Genomic DNA, 16,382 nt, shown 5'->3' on the forward strand with positions numbered 1-16,382 from the left:
TGCTCCAAAACCTCCATAAAAAAGCCAGACTACGGTTTGCAACTGCACATGGGAACAACGATTGTACTTTTTGGAGAAATGTCCTCTGGTCTGATGAAACAAAATGGCCATAAAGATCATTATGTTTGGAGGAAAAAGGGGGAGGTTTGCAAGCCGAAGAACACCATCCCAAACATGAAGCACGGGGGTGGCAGCACCGTTGTGGGGGTGCTTTGCTGCAGGAGGGACTGGTGCACTTCACAAAATAGATGGTGTCATGAGGAAGGAAAATGATGTGGATATATTGAAGCAATATCTGAAGACATCAGTCAGGAAGTTAAAACTTGTCCTCCATGCAGATGATTCTGCGCTGTTGGTTTCACACAAAGACAAAAATGTGGTTGAAAGTCCTCCGTGGTGAACTTCTGATTGTCAGTAAATGGCTATATGACAATAACTGTCACTTCACCTTGGAAAAACAGTCCCATCTTGTATGTGTACAAAGAGAAACTGAGGAAATCCCCTGAATGTAAGTTGGTAGTAGGTGACATAGTGGTCCCAGCAAAAGACACATTTAATTATCTTGGATGTGTGCTAGATAACCATCTGACAGGGGAGAACATAGTTCAAAGCGTTCTCTCCAAAGTGAACCATACAACTTGGTTTCTGGCACAAACCTCAACATTTCTGTTTAAGAATGCAATGGTGGCATTGACAGGGGCTCTTCCTGGTATAATAGTGCACCTAAGATAATTAAAAACCAACTGCAGACATCTCAGGAATATTTATACAAACTTTTAGCACGTACTCATCTTGATTGTTCCCACTTTGAAAGCCATCGATGGCTCAAAGTGGAGGAGAGAGTCTCGCAGATTAAATTGTGTCTTGTACATCAGATTGTCCATAGTATGGTCCCAGGTACCTATGTAACTACTTTAACTTGGTCCGGGATACCCATAACTATTCCACTAGAAGGAGTGAAACTGACATTTTTTTTTAGATTTAATATTGGTATGAGGGAAGGAAACCTTTTTGTACACAGCTGGCATTCTTTGGAATAGTCTTCCAAAGATTTTGAAATGTATAACCTCCATAGGCAGTTTCAAGTTCTCATTGAAAAAATGCAAAATGGTGGCATGTCTCAAAAGTCGTAAGTGAGAAGAAAATGCCCGGGATAGATACGGTCTGTCTTGGTGTCTATTATGTATCATATTGTGATTGTCTTGTATATATTAGGCATTGCTTGTTCTATATATGTATTAGGGGTATGTAAGACAAGGAAGATGTACCTGTCCAGAGTTGTTTATCCAATATTGAAGTTATTGGAAGAACTGTCCACATTTACTTTTCATCAGCCAACAAGATGAGTAGACCTAACGAACAGCAAAAGCACTAGCTTATGTCAATCTACACTGCTCAAAAAAATAAAGGGAACACTTAAACAACACAATGTAACTTCAAGTCAATCACACTTCTGTGAAATCAAACTGTCCACTTAGGAAGCAACACTGATTGACAATAAATTTCACATGCTGTTGTGCAAATGGAATAGACAAAAGGTGGAAATTATAGGCAATTAGCAAGACACCCCCAAAACAGGAGTGATTCTGCAGGTGGTGACCACAGACCACTTCTCAGTTCCTATGCTTCCTGGCTGATGTTTTGGTCACTTTTGAATGCTGGCGGTGCTCTCACTAGTGGTAGCATGAGACGGAATCTACAACCCACACAAGTGGCTCAGGTAGTGCAGTTCATCCTGGATGGCACATCAATGCGAACTGTGGCAAAAAGGTTTGCTGTGTCTGTCAGCGTAGTGTCCAGAGCATGCAGGTGCTACCAGGAGACAGGCCAGTACATCAGGAGACGTGGAGGAGGCCGTAGGAGGGCAACAACCCAGCAGCAGGACCGGTACCTCCGCCTTTGTGCAAGGAGGTGCACTGCCAGAGCCCTGCAAAAGGACCTCCAGCAGGCCACAAATGTGCATGTGTCAGCATATGGTCTCACAAGGGGTCTGAGGATCTCATCTCGGTACCTAATGGCAGTCAGGCTACCTCTGGCGAGCACATGGAGGGCTGTGCGGCCCCACAAAGAAATGCCACCCCACACCATGACTGACCCATCGCCAAACCGATCATGCTGGAGGATGTTGCAGGCAGCAGAACGTTCTCCACGGCGTCTCCAGACTCTGTCACGTCTGTCACATGTGCTCATGTGCTCAGTTTGAACCTGCTTTCATCTGTGAAGAGCACAGGGCGCCAGTGGCGAATTTGCCAATCTTGGTGTTCTCTGGCAAATGCCAAACGTCCTGCACGGTGTTGGGCTGTAAGCACAACCCCCACCTGTGGACGTCGGGCCCTCATACCACCCTCATGGAGTCTGTTTCTGACCGTTTGAGCAGACACATGCACATTTGTGGCCTGCTGGAGGTCATTTTGCAGGGCGCTGGCAGTGCACCTCCTTGCACTAAGGCGGAGGTAGCGGTCCTGCTGCTGGGTTGTTGCCCTCCTACGGCCTCCTCCACGTCTCCTGATGTACTGGCCTGTCTGCTGGTAGCGCCTGCATGCTCTGGACACTACGCTGACAGACACAGCAAACCTTTTTGCCACAGTTCGCATTGATGTGCCATCCTGGATGAACTGCACTACCTGAGCCACTTGTGTGGGTTGTAGACTCCGTCTCATGCTACCACTAGAGTGAGAGCACCGCCAGCATTCAAAAGTGACCAAAACATCAGCCAGGAAGCATAGGAACTGATAAGTGGTCTGTGGTCACCACCTGCAGAATCACTCCTTTATTGGGGGTGTCTTGCTAATTGCCTATAATTTCCACCTTTTGTCTATTCCATTTGCACAACAGCATGTGAAATTTATTGTCAATCAGTGCTGCTTCCTAAGTGGACAGTTTGATTTCACAGAAGTGTGATTGACTTGGAGTTACATTGTGTTGTTTAAGTGTTCCCTTTATTTTTTTGAGCAGTGTACTATCCCCCATAGTACAAAAGTTGACCTATTCTGTGTGAGAAATAAATATTCCAAACATAGTCTGGGACAGTTGTGGGATGCGATAGATCCCAAATTAATACAACCACTAGCACAAAAAAACGTTTTTATATAACGAAGCTGATGCAACAGATCAGAAGGTTTAGCTTAAAATGTTGCAATGCACACACGGCAGTAGGCCATAAGCGTGAATGTTCCATTTGCGGGGAAACACCATTCTCAAAGCAAATTTGATTCATGTGAGTAATGCTTTTATTATAAAGGTACATTTTTATGGTGAAATTGATCTTCCCCAAACTTTAAACTCACTCGCTGCGTTTGTATTCCAGTTAGGCTCTACCTGGATTAATGTGCTTCATTTCAAGAAGTTATTTGGCTACTTTAGTTGTAATACAAACCTTATCAAAACATATAGGCTAGGCTACATGTGGTGTGCGACTATGATTTGAAAAAGTCACAAAAAAGGCATGCTCTGTTTCTTGCCTTAAGCTGGGCATCATTCACAAGTGATAGATAATATTGTCACCCATCAGACTATTCTTGATTTAATCTTGTCTTTACATATAATAAATAATATATGTGTGAAATATGTTTTGATTTAGAATGGACCATAATCATGCACCTGTCTCGAAACAGGGGCAGCGGAAAAAAGACATGTCATCTATGCACTTAAATAGCAAATGGAGGACACTTTTCCCCGTGGTTCATTGTTGTGAAGAGAAGCAATGTGCTTAATATTAGGAAGTTGAGAAATAAATATAGTAGGCCTAACCTATAGAAAGCAGATGGGATCTTTGTATTTTTATTAGCTCCATCACTCTGTTTTCTTACGCAATTGCATATCCTATAGAAATGTTGCGCAACATGAGCTCATGGGCTCTCATGAAGTGTTTTATTTGATTTTTGATCACATTTGCATTGATGTCAGAGTGATTAGAGGGACAATAGATTGCTGACTACCAGGCAGTTAGCATGTGTGGTAGACTACTAATGACCATCAGCAGCATCAGAGCTTGGAGAAGCCTAATAACCACGACTAAACGGTCACGTGGAATTTGACTGCTGTCATGACTATTGACCACTAGTGTGGCGGTAATATGGTCACCTGAACAGCCCTACGACCAACCGGCCTCACAACTCAACCGGCCTCAAATGCAGACCATGTGTAACCACGCCAGCACACGATCGTCACATCCAGCATCTTCACCTGTGGGATTGTCTGAGACCAGCCCCCCAGACAGCTGATGAAACAGTGGGTTTTCATAACTGAAGAATTTCTGCACAAACTGTCAGAAACCGTCTCCGGGAAGCTCATCTGCATGCTCATTGTCCTCACCAGGTTCTTGACCTGACCGCAGGTTGGCGTCGTATCCGACTTCAGTGGGTTAATGCTCACCTTCGATGGCCACTGGCATGCTGGAGAAGTGTGCTCTTGACGGATTAATCCCCATTTCAGTTGTACAAGGCAGAGCGATTTTCTGATGGCTGATCTTAACTCATGAACCTTAACTCACTAAAATCTTTGAAGTTGTTGCATGTTGCGATTTTATATTTTTGTTCAGGGTAGTTTAGGATTGGAGCCCAGCCATGTTGGTAATGACAACAGGTAACCCACACTGGGCATGACGCCACGCGTGTTGAGTGGTGAGATGGGCTTCTCTCTAGGTGCCTAGTATTTTATATTTGCTTCACTCTACTGCCGCCTTTTATTTTGCCACACGTGTTTCCCCTGGTAGTGGGTGGGGGGAATTTCGCTGTCATGCATTGTACTGGCACCTGTTTTTGCAGTGCCATATCCTGTGAAAGCTTCAGGGTGCAGCACGATCAACTTGTCTTTTTAGATATTGCTCTATACGCATTTCTGCCAAATCTTACAGATTCACAATAAAGAATAATAAAGTCATCTGATTTAAAAGGAGGACATGGAATATACAAATAAATATCATAGAATAATTGCTAGATAATGTTGTAGCTAACTAACAATACACAGTATAGCCTAACAGATTATTTAAAAAAATGTATGCACATACTATTTCATAGCTATCACCACAGTCACCACAAATGTAGACCTAGTGGAGTCTGTGGTTGGTATTTCTCAGTAGTTTAGTTATTTTGCTACTTCTAGCCCCCGTCTCAGCTCTCCTATTGTGGTTGGTTGTATTTTTGCAAGGCAAGACTTCAGCTCACAACTCGTGGGTTGTAGTTGCAGCTCTCTGTGAGACCTAGAATCTTTGGTTAAGGCCTCGCATCTGCCTTTTGCTTCCTCCATTGCTAAATGCCCTGCCCCGAAAACACGTGAACAAGTCCCAGTATTGAGGTAATTTGAAGCTGGTGTCTCAAGATGTGATGTTTCTTATTGTTTATATTCCTCTCTCTCTGACAAAGCTAGACTGAGTATGAGCTTCCTCCATTTATGACAACTAATTAATTTGTGCCTTCACTCAAAATCTATCTTTTTAAAATGTGCATTTCCTTATGGGCACCAAAACATGTAAGTCTGAGAAGAATGATGACAAGGAAAAACTACTAGCTTACTGTACGTTGAGGTTATGATACTTTACATTATTATACTTTGAGTATTTATTGAGGTTTTAAAAGCCAGATCCCTCTGCTCATATGGACTGGATGTCTCCCTCAGGTGGACCACACAGCCAACAGGAACCAGTTTGGCAACTAAATCCACAACTACGGAACCGTCCAAGAGAAGGTGGTCATAGAGGTCAGAGGAACCACGCACACACACAGACACACACACACAGACACACACACACAGACACACACACACAGACACACACACACAGACACACACACACAGACACACACACACAGACACACACACACAGACACACACACACACAGACACACACACACAGACACACACACACAGACACACACACACAGACACACACACACAGACACACACACACAGACACACACACACACACACACACACACAGACACACACATTATGTGCTTCTTTTAATTTTGTAGGGGTCTTTTTACAGTCCATGGCCTACACGATTTGTGGGAACATGGTCAGTTGGTTCCTTGGAAGTTGTGGGAACGTACATTTTTGGTTTCCCAATGGTTCTGGTAACAAAGTTTCCTCACCAGTAAAACAATGTTTTTTAAATGTTCTGAGAATGGCAGTGAAACTTTTGCCTGTTCTCAGAACTTACATTTTTAGGTTGCAGGGAGGTTCTAGGAACGTTTTACTGTGGTTCCCTGAAAGTTTTCCTGGGAGGTTTTATTAATGTTATGAGAATGGAAATTATAGGTTATTTGAAGGTAATTTAAATAATGTTCTGAGAATAACTCAATAACTCTACTAGCTTAGTTTGGGTTAACTGTGTTGAACTCCAAGCACAGAGAAGACACTTGGAAATTCATTTGCTTTACATTAATTTACATTATTGTGGCACGGCGTCAGTAAGATTTGAACCTCTGATCTTCTGTTCTCTGGAATTAGTCCACTGCACCACCAGGATGGAGCTAGCATGCCATGTTTTTTTTAAATCATACAAACCTTATGTTCTCCAGCAAGAAAATTAAATAATGTCGCTCAAACAGAAGGGGGAACTAACCACAACCAAAACTAAACAGTTGGGGTTTTAGGAGGGGTTCTGTAAGACACTCATGTGGGTGTCCACTGAAAGTTGACTAGCAACAACAATTTAGCAACAACAACTTGGACCTAAAAGACACCAGCCATGAGCGCCCACTACATTTGCCCAAGAACAGGCTAACTTAATTAAAACCCACACCAAACGTAAAGACAGAAAGCAAATCAAAAAGTGGAGCACAACAAAAACAGGGAAGCTCAGATAAAGGAGGGTTTGTCTAGAAATTAAATGGGGAGCTCCAACTAAAGGTGTTAACTCTCCACCTCGCTCAAGATAACCAGAGCACTGGACCAGCCACTCTTAAATATCACCTGGGCCAGCACAGGTGAAACACCTTCCCACTAACACAATGACAAACCAGCACACGTGTAACATATACTGACTAACGAGGTTCCACCAAATTGGTGCGCCCCACGTGCTAACAGTCCAGCCTCGAAATAGAAATGGAAAAACCAAAGCCTGTAACAATTTTATTCAAACAGACCCCATTTCAAAGGAAACAAGCATTCGTTAAGATTAGTGTGCGTGCCCCACACACCTCAACACATTTAACAAGTTAGATGATCGATTTTTGTTGATGCTGAGAACGGGGGAATGGATATGTTTTCTGAACGTTACTAAAGTTTTCTTGTGGTTATTATGGAAAGTATTCTTAAAATCGTTGGAACATGAGGAAACCTATATGCTGAAGTCCTGAAATTCCCACAGGAGAACGTTGTTTCTTAACATTCCCTGAACTATTTGAGAACATTCCCAATGTCCAACCTGTTAGAGAACATTCCTAGAACATTACCAACATTTAAATTAAATGTAACCATGTTTCAACTTTTAAGAAACATTCTGTTAAAGTAATGAAATATCAAGAAAATTACTTTTTTTTGTCAAGTTTCTTTAATGTGCTGAGAATGTTCCAAAGCCAAGCAACTATCCTTCACCACTCCCAGAAAGTTGTGGGAAGATTGTATGAAAAATAACCATAGGATAACCACACTCTCTACAACCTCTCAGAAAATATGGTTCTCCGAACAGTATGTGCTAGCAGGGTTGTCTCTAAGTATTCACACCCATCCATTGGACACCATTACAATATCTGACATTTTGTTTCACTATGTTTATGTGTGGTCTTCCTTATTCTGTGGAAGCCTTGCTGTCGGGACATGATCGTAAACAAGGGAAGTGGAAATGCTGTGTCAGTTATGCTTTTTGAAATGTAGGGGGGAACCTGCTTGAGAAATGAATGCGGTGTGTGAGTTTGCGTGTTTGCTCTGTCTCTGTTGACAGGAAGCAGCGTGGACAGTAACTTACGAGTGCATTCAGATCATGGGAGGCATTGGCTTCATGAAGGTGAGATGTCTCAGAATGCAGTCTATTTGTTATTCAGTTCTGAGAACACTCATCGTTCTTGGTGTGGTTGAGCGCTGCATGTCACGTTACAGAACAACCACCAGGCCCCAGAGGCTGCATTTAGACAAGCAGCCCAATTCTGATATTTTTTTCACTAATTGGTCTTTTTACCAATCAGATTGGCTCTAAAAAAAAAGATTGGATGTGAAAAGATCGGATGTCCTTGGCCAATTAGTGGAAAAAAATATCAGAATTCGGCTGCCTCTGTGAACGCAGCCTTTGACACACATAGACACACACGCACAGCAACACCACACAGCTCAGAAACCTCATTCGTGTTGAAACAGCAGGCTGTTGTAAGGGGGTGGTGGAAACATTGTAGGGGTGTTAAGGAAAAGATAGCTGGAGGTGAGGGTAGAAACAAGACGACTCGCTGTGCTATAAATACACCAGACACAATGTAGGTCACTGTTTGTAAAGGTCCTGACTAAGATGTTTGTGGATCTTAACATTGTCAACAAAGGTGGTAATATGGAGCATATTCCGTGTGCAGGTGGAATAGCCAATAAAATCTATGCACAAGACGTAACAGATTACAATTGTACTCACTAACCCTGGTCCAGGAGAGCCCCAGGGTGGGTTGACTTTTGTTCCAGCCCAGCACTAATTCACACGATTCGACCAGGCCTAATCGATCATGTGTGTTAGTGCTGTGATGGAGCAAAAGCCTGCACACCATGTAGTTCCCCTGTACCACCGCAACTGGCAACTGCTGCAATTCGTAATTTATTACTTGTTTAGTTGTACTGTTACCACTAGTCTATGGAATACAGCATGTCAGGTAAGTATTACTGGAAGATATCGCTACCACACCATGGCCACTCTAACTTACATCTGGCCAATGTGTATGTGAGGGCGGTGGACTCTACAGTAGCTATTCTCAACTGGTGGGTGGTCGCGGGAAGTTTTGAATGGGTTAGTTTGCGACTAAGACGACCTGCTTTAATTTGGGTCACGATTGAAACCAGTTGAGAACCACTGCTTTACAGTATGTATAACCCAGTCTATTTTTAGAACAGACATCATAGTTCTTCCACTGTGCACACTGTCTTCTCAGAGCGATAGTGTCACATAACCTCCTCAATGCAAGCTGAGGCTCTGTTGCATCATATAGCTAAGACTGACTACCAATAATATTCATGCGTGAAGCATCCAACTGGCCAAATGGTTCACTGTTCAATGGATAGTTTAGAAAGTAAAATGTCTAAATTGTTCAATTGAGCTTCATGCATGAATAGTATTGGTAGTCAGTCTTAGCTACATTTTCAGAGCCAACCTCCTTAACTTGACATTTTGACATGTTCTGTTTGTGTGTGTGTTTGCTTGGATACAGGATTCCAGAGTCGAGCAAGTTCTAATGTCTAAGAATCTTCCGGATCTTCGAAGGGACCAATGTCATAATCTGGCTATTCGTGGCACAACAGAGGTTCAATGGTTAATATGTAGAATACTAGGAAGCAAAGATTTGATAAGACATACGAGGCTACAATTCTCTGTTACTAATAATAATTCTGTGTAAGTGCTGATAATTACTCAGCAGTCTTTTATCAGAATGTAAAGTCACTAACTGTACTGTTGTGAACAGGACGTGTTTTCCGTTTGATAGTGAGTGCACTGTTGTATTAACATTTCCTCTGCTGTGTAATAGCATTTCCTGTGCTATGTAATAGCACTTCCTGTATGGACTCTATTAAGTACAATAACTTCCTGTATGGACTGTATTAGCTGCAATAACTATTACAGCATTACTCCACCATTATAGAATTACACCACTATAGCATTAAGACGTGAATCTAGCTATACAAAAAAACAAAGTGTGTGTGTACAGAATGCTGGTAACCAGCTGAGGAGCCTATAGATGGCTCTGAAGAAACCACTGGGCAACACTAGGGAGCTGGCTGGAGAACTCACCAAGAGCTTGGTGACGCATTCACACTCCTTCAAAATACGCAGTACACACACACACTTTATGAACACATCTCTCCTCTCTCTCTGTGTAAGAAGGCCGGTTTGGACACAGGGCTGACACTGCATGGAACTGTTCACCCAGAACTGGCCACCAGTGGAGAACTGGTGAATGTAATAGAGAGAGACATACTGATCTGTCTGTCAGTATGGATGAAATGGATGTTTGTTTATATACCTGTATACTTGGTTGGTCTTTTATATCTGTTATATATCTTGCTCATTCTGCCTCCTTTATGGTTTCTCTCAGTCTGTATTCTGTAAACAATTCCATCCATTGAGCAGTTTGGAGCCCTTGTTGAAGAGCCGCTCCTCAAACACAGGAAGAGGATCCTACTTTAGGTGAGTGAATGGTGGTGAATATGGTAGTTGTGTGATTGTATCAATTAAAACTATGTTTGATGGTATGACTGTAAGTTTGTCGTTGTTACAGATGAGCAGTTTGTGCTGAAGACTGTCGCTGACCTGTACGCCATGGTGGTCTTCCTGTCTAGGTATAAAGTAGTTCACTGATAAACACAATCTCTCTCTCTCACCCACCTACACACTCACACAGACACATTCATCTTCACACTGTGTGTGTTTGGTTCCCAGGGCGTTCCGCTCCCTGAGTCAGGGTCACCTGTCGGCCCAGCATCAGAATTGTGAGACCTGTTGTAATGGAGGTGTGCAGGTGCAAGGTTCTGTCTGATTATAGATGAAGACAAGTATTCCATCTGCCTTTCTCCCCATCATACTCATTTAACCTTTTCTCCCCCTTCTCTTCTCCTTCCCTATTTCTCTCCTCTCCTTCTGTCAGGCCGATGAGAGGATCATGCAAGTGTCTGCGCCCCAGCAACTCCAAGCAGATCTTCAAGAACCCGAGGGCCATCTCTACAGCTGTGGTGGAGAACGGCGGGGTGGTCTCCCCTCCAGCTCAATGGGCTTCTAAATGCCCTCTCTCCTCCCTCCCTCTTCATTTATTTCTCTCCTCTCCTTCTATTTTTCTCCTTCTTTCCTCTTTATCAACTCTGCTCTTACCCGCTCTCTCATCCTCCCCTCTTTCCCTTCCCCTACCATTCCGAACTCTACCTCTCTGACCTACCTCTCCATCTCTCCCACCCCTGCTCTTTGTCTTCTAAGTCAGTTATATTATCCTCCATATAGCGCCAACTCCTGAACATAACACCTGACTCCATCCTGAGAAATATATACTTCCATTATTAACTGGTCGATGCAAAGATGGTTATGAATGTGTGTCTAGAATTGGAAATCCAATGCTGGAACTTGACTGCACTGAATGGTATGGGATTGAGGTTGGAGTTCTCAAATGCACTATGAATGTTAAAGCGCTTATGTACAGCGGCTTCGGAAAGCATTCAGAGCCCTTGACTTTTTCCACATTTTGTTACGTTACAGCCTTATTCTAAAATGGATTAAATAAAACATTTGTCAGAGCAAAAGCCAAGCCATGCGCTCGAAGGAATTCAATCAATCAATCAATCAAGTTTATTTTATATAGCCCTTCGTACATCAGCTAATATCTCGAAGTGCTGTACAGAAACCCAGCCTAAAACCCCAAACAGCAAGCAATGCAGGTGTAGAAGCACGGTGGCTAGGAAAAACTCCCTAGAAAGGCCAAAACCTAGGAAGAAACCTAGAGAGGAACCAGGCTATGAGGGGTGGCCAGTCCTCTTCTGGCTGTGCCGGGTGGAGATTATAACAGAACTATGCCAAGATGTTCAAAATGTTCATAAGTGACAAGCATGGTCAAATAATAATCATGAATAATTTTCAGTTGGCTTTTCATAGCCGGTCATTAAGAGTTGAAAACAGCAGGTCTGGGACAGGTAGGGGTTCCATAACCGCAGGCAGGACAGTTGAAACTGGAATAGCAGCAAGGCCCGGTGGACTGGGGACAGCAAGGAGTCATCATGCCCGGTAGTCCTGACGTATGGTCCGAGGGCTCAGGTTCTCCGAGAGAGAGAAAGAAAGAGAGAAGGAGAGAATTAGAGAGAGCCAAGATTTTCAAAATGTTCATAAATGACAAGCATGGTCAAATAATAATCAGGAATAAATGTCAGTTGGCTTTTTATAGCCGATCATTAAGAGTTGAAAACAGCAGGTCTGGGACAGGTAGGGGTTCCATAACCGCAGGCAGAACAGTTGAAACTGGAACAGCAGCAAGGCCAGGCGGACTGGGGACAGCAAGGAGTCATCATGCCCGGTAGTCCTGACGTATGGTCCTAGGGCTCAGGTTCTCCGAGAGAGAGAAAGAAAGAGAGAAGGAGAGAATTAGAGAGAGCCAAGATTTTCAAAATGTTCATAAATGACAAGCATGGTCAAATAATAATCAGGAATAAAAGTCAGTTGGCTTTTCATAGCCGATCATTAAGAGTTGAAAGCAGCAGGTCTGGGACAGGTAGGGGTTCCATAACCGCAGGCAGAGCAGTTGAAACTGGAACAGCAGCAAGGCCAGGTGGACTGGGGACAGCAAGGAGTCCTCATGCCCGGTTTGCCGTGACGTATGGTCCTAGGGCTCAGGTTCTCAGAGAGAGAAAGAAAGAGAGAACGAGAGAATTAGAGAGAGCATACTTAAATTCACACAGGACACTGGATAAGACAGAAGTACTCCAGGTATAACCAACTGACCCTAGCCCCCCGACACATAAATTACTGCAGCATAAATACTGGAGGCTGAGACAGGAGGGGTCAGGAGACACTGTGGCCCCATCCGAAGATACCCCCGGACAGGGCCAAACAGGAAGGATATAACCCCACCCACTTTGCCAAAGCACAGCCCCCGCACCACTAGAGGGATATCTTCAACCACCAACTTACAATCCTGAGACAAGGCCGAGTATAGCCCACAAAGATCTCCACCACAGCACAAACCGAGGGTTCTACGGAATTGTCCGTAGAGCACCGAGACAGGATTGTGTCGAGGCACAGATCTGGGGAAGGGTACAAAAAAAATGTATGCAGCATTGAAGGTCCCCAAATACACAGTGGCCTCCATCATTCTTAAATGGATTAAGTTTGGAACCACCAAAACTCTTCCTAGAGCTGGCCGCCCGGCCAAACAGAGCAATTGGGGGAGAAGGGTCTTGGTCACGGAGGTGAACAAGAACCCGATGGTCACTCTGACAGAGCTCTAGAGTTCCTCTATGGAGATGGGAGAACCTTCCAGAAGGACAACCATATCTGCAGCACCCCACCAATCAGGCCTTTATGGTAGAGTAACCAGACGGAAGCCACTCCACAGTAAAAGACACATGGCAGCCCGCTTGGAGTTTGCCAAAAGAGATCTAATGACTCTCAGACCATGAGAAACAAGATTCTCTGGTCTGATAAAACCAAGATTGAACGCTTTGGCCTGAATGCCAAGTGTCATGTCTGGAGGAAACCTGGCACAACCCCTATGGTGAAGCATGGTGGTGGCAGCATCATGCTGTGGGGATGTTTTTCAGTGGCAGGGGCTGGGAGACTAGTCAGGATCGAGGCAAAGATGAACGGAGCAAAGTACAGAGAGATCCTTGATGAAAACCTGCTCCAGAGCGCTCAGGACCTCAGACTGGGGCGAAGGTTCACCTTCCAACAGGAGAATGACCCTAAGCAAACAGCCAGGACAACGCAGGAGTGGCTTCGGGACAAGCCTCTGAATGTCCTTGAGTGTCCCAGCCAGAGCCCCGATTGAACATCTATGGAGAGACCTGAAAATAGCTGTACAGCGACGCTCCCCATCCAACCTGACAGAGCTTGAGAGGATCTGCAGAGAAGAATGTGAGAAACTTTCCAAATACAGGTGTGCCAAGCTTGTAGCGTCATTCACAAGGCTGTAATCACTGCCAAAGGTGCTTCAACAAAGTACTGAGTAAAGGGTCTGAATGCTTATGTAAATGTAATTTTTTCTATATTTTTTAATTATTATTATCAAACAATTCTAAACCCTGTTTTTTATGACAATTTTAAAAAAAAATACTTAACAAAATGTACAAAAAGTCAAGGGGTCTTAATACTTTCCGAATGCACTTTATGTAATGTCTTCAGGATTGTCCTATAGTATATCTGAATGTTCATCCTAGTATAACACTGCAAGCTAGTATGATCAGTTCTCCTCTTTTAATTTGATTTGTACCATGAATGCAACATGAATGCAATGTTGATAACATTTTGCATTCAGTAAGCTGAATGAGAGAATTTAACTAACTAGGAAGTCTGAGCGTTGGGCCAGTAACCGAAAGGTTGCTGGAACGAATCCCCGAGCTGACAAGGTAAAAATCTGTCGTCCTGCCCCTGACCAAGGCAGATAACTCACTGTTCCCCGGGCGCCGAAGACGTGGATGTCGATTATGGCAGCCCCCCGCACCTCTCCGATTCAGAGGGGTTGGGTTAAATGCAGGAGACACATTTCAGTTGAACGCATTCAGATGTACAACTGACTAGGTATCACCCTTTCCCTAACCCTTCAAACATTCATGCCCTTCCATGTCAATCTGTGGATTTTGTTTAGAATATATTAATGCATTGCTGGGCTTCTGGAGTGCCTTAAGAAAGTGGATGTGTTTTCCCTCACCCATCTACACACAATACACCATAATGACAAAGTGAAAACATGTTTTAAGATATGTTTGCAAATTTATTGAAAATTAAATGCAAAAATATTGAATTTATGTAAGTATTCACACCCCTGAGACAATACATGTTAGAATAATATTTGGTAGAGATTACAGCTGTGAGTCTTTCTGGGTAAGTCTGTAAAAGCTTTGCACACTTGGATTGTACAATATTTGCACATTATTAAAATTCTTAAATCTCTGTCATGTTGGTTGTTGATCATTGCTAGACAGCCATTTTCAAGTCTCGCCATAGATTTTAAAGCTGATTTTAAGTCATGCTGTAGGCCACTCAGGAACATTCAATGTCGTTTTGGTAAGAAACTCCAGTGGATATTTGGCCTTGGGTTTTAGATTATTGTTCTGCTGAAAGGTGAATTTGTCTCCCAGTGTCTGTTGGAAAGCAGACTGAACTAGGTTTTCCTCCAGGATTTTGCATATGATTAGCTCTATTCTGTTTGTTTTTTTCATCCTAAAAACTCCCTAGTCCTTGCAGATGACCCATAACATGACGCAGCCACCACAATGCTTGAAAATATGAAGAGTGGTGTTCAGTGATGTTGGATTTGCCCCAAACATGACATTTTGTATCAAGGACATAAAGTTCATTTCTTGGCCACATTTCTTGCAGTTTTACTTTAGTGCCTTATTGCAAACATGTCCTGGAATATTTGTTGTTCTTTACAGGCTTCCTTCTTTTCACTCTATCATTTAGGTTAGTATTATGGAGTAACTACAATGTTGTTGATCCATTCTCAGTTTTCTCCAATCACATCCATTAAAATCTGTAACTGTTTGAAAGTCACCATTGGCCTCATGGTGAAATCCCTAAGCGGTTTCCTTCCTCTCCGGCAGCTAAGTTAGGAAGGACACCTGTATCTTTGTAGCGACTGGGTATATTGATACACCATCCAAAGTGTAATTAATAACTTCACCATGCTCAAAGGGATATTCAATGTCTGCTTTTTTATTTTTACCCATCTACCAATAAGTGCCCTACTTTGCGAGGCATTGCAAACCTTCCTGGTCTTTGAGGTTGAATCTGTGTTTGAAATTCACTGCTCGACTGAGGGACCTTACAGATAATTGTATGTGTGGGGTACAGAGATGAGGTAGTCATTAACAAATCATGTTAAACACCATTATTGCACACAGAGCGCGTCCATGCAACTTAGTATCTGACTTGTTAAGCACATTTTTACTCCTGAACTTATTTAGGCTTGCCATAACAGTGGTTGAATACTTGTTGACTCGAGCCATTTCAGTTTTTAATTATAACATGTGTAAAAATGTCTAAAAACATAATTCCACTCTGACATTATGGGGTATTGTGTGTATGCCAGTGACACAGTCTAATTTTAATCAATTTTAAATTCAGGCTGTAAAACAACAAAATGTGGAAAAGTCAAGGAATGTGAATACATTCTGAAGGGACTATGCATGCACCTTCATAATATTTTATATGGTTGGTTAGTCCTGCTTAGTTTCAGTCCATATTAATTCATACAGTACATACAACAAACTTTTAATATTAGGTGACGAAATATTTGGCTTAGAAACGTATTAACAAAATGCTGTTCAGCAGCACTTCGTGACTTGATTTAGAAAAATGTGGTGTTAATATGTTGTTGTATGTGTCGAACTGCTTTGCTTTATCTTGGCCAGGTCGCAATTGTAAATGAGAACGTGTTCTCAATTTGCCTACCTGGTTAAATAAAGGTTAAATAAATAAATAAATAAAATAAATAAATAAAAAATATAATTATTTTACAACTACTGTGACTAACAATGACCAAAGTGCAGATGTTTTCTCAGCT

General features: G+C 42.8%; 1 long non-coding RNA gene across 1 annotated transcript; it reads left to right on the plus strand.

Moving 5' to 3' along the window:
* The first annotated feature begins 7,452 nt into the window (after positions 1 to 7,452).
* On the plus strand, positions 7,453 to 14,767 carry LOC129835271 (uncharacterized). Its single transcript, XR_008756401.1, has 3 exons — positions 7,453 to 10,312; positions 10,404 to 10,464; positions 10,565 to 14,767. It is a non-coding gene; the product is annotated as an uncharacterized LOC129835271 (long non-coding RNA).
* The last annotated feature ends 1,615 nt before the right edge of the window (positions 14,768 to 16,382 follow it).

The sequence above is a fragment of the Salvelinus fontinalis genome, chromosome 36 (genome assembly GCF_029448725.1).
Source record: "Salvelinus fontinalis isolate EN_2023a chromosome 36, ASM2944872v1, whole genome shotgun sequence".
Lineage (NCBI taxonomy): Eukaryota > Metazoa > Chordata > Actinopteri > Salmoniformes > Salmonidae > Salvelinus > Salvelinus fontinalis.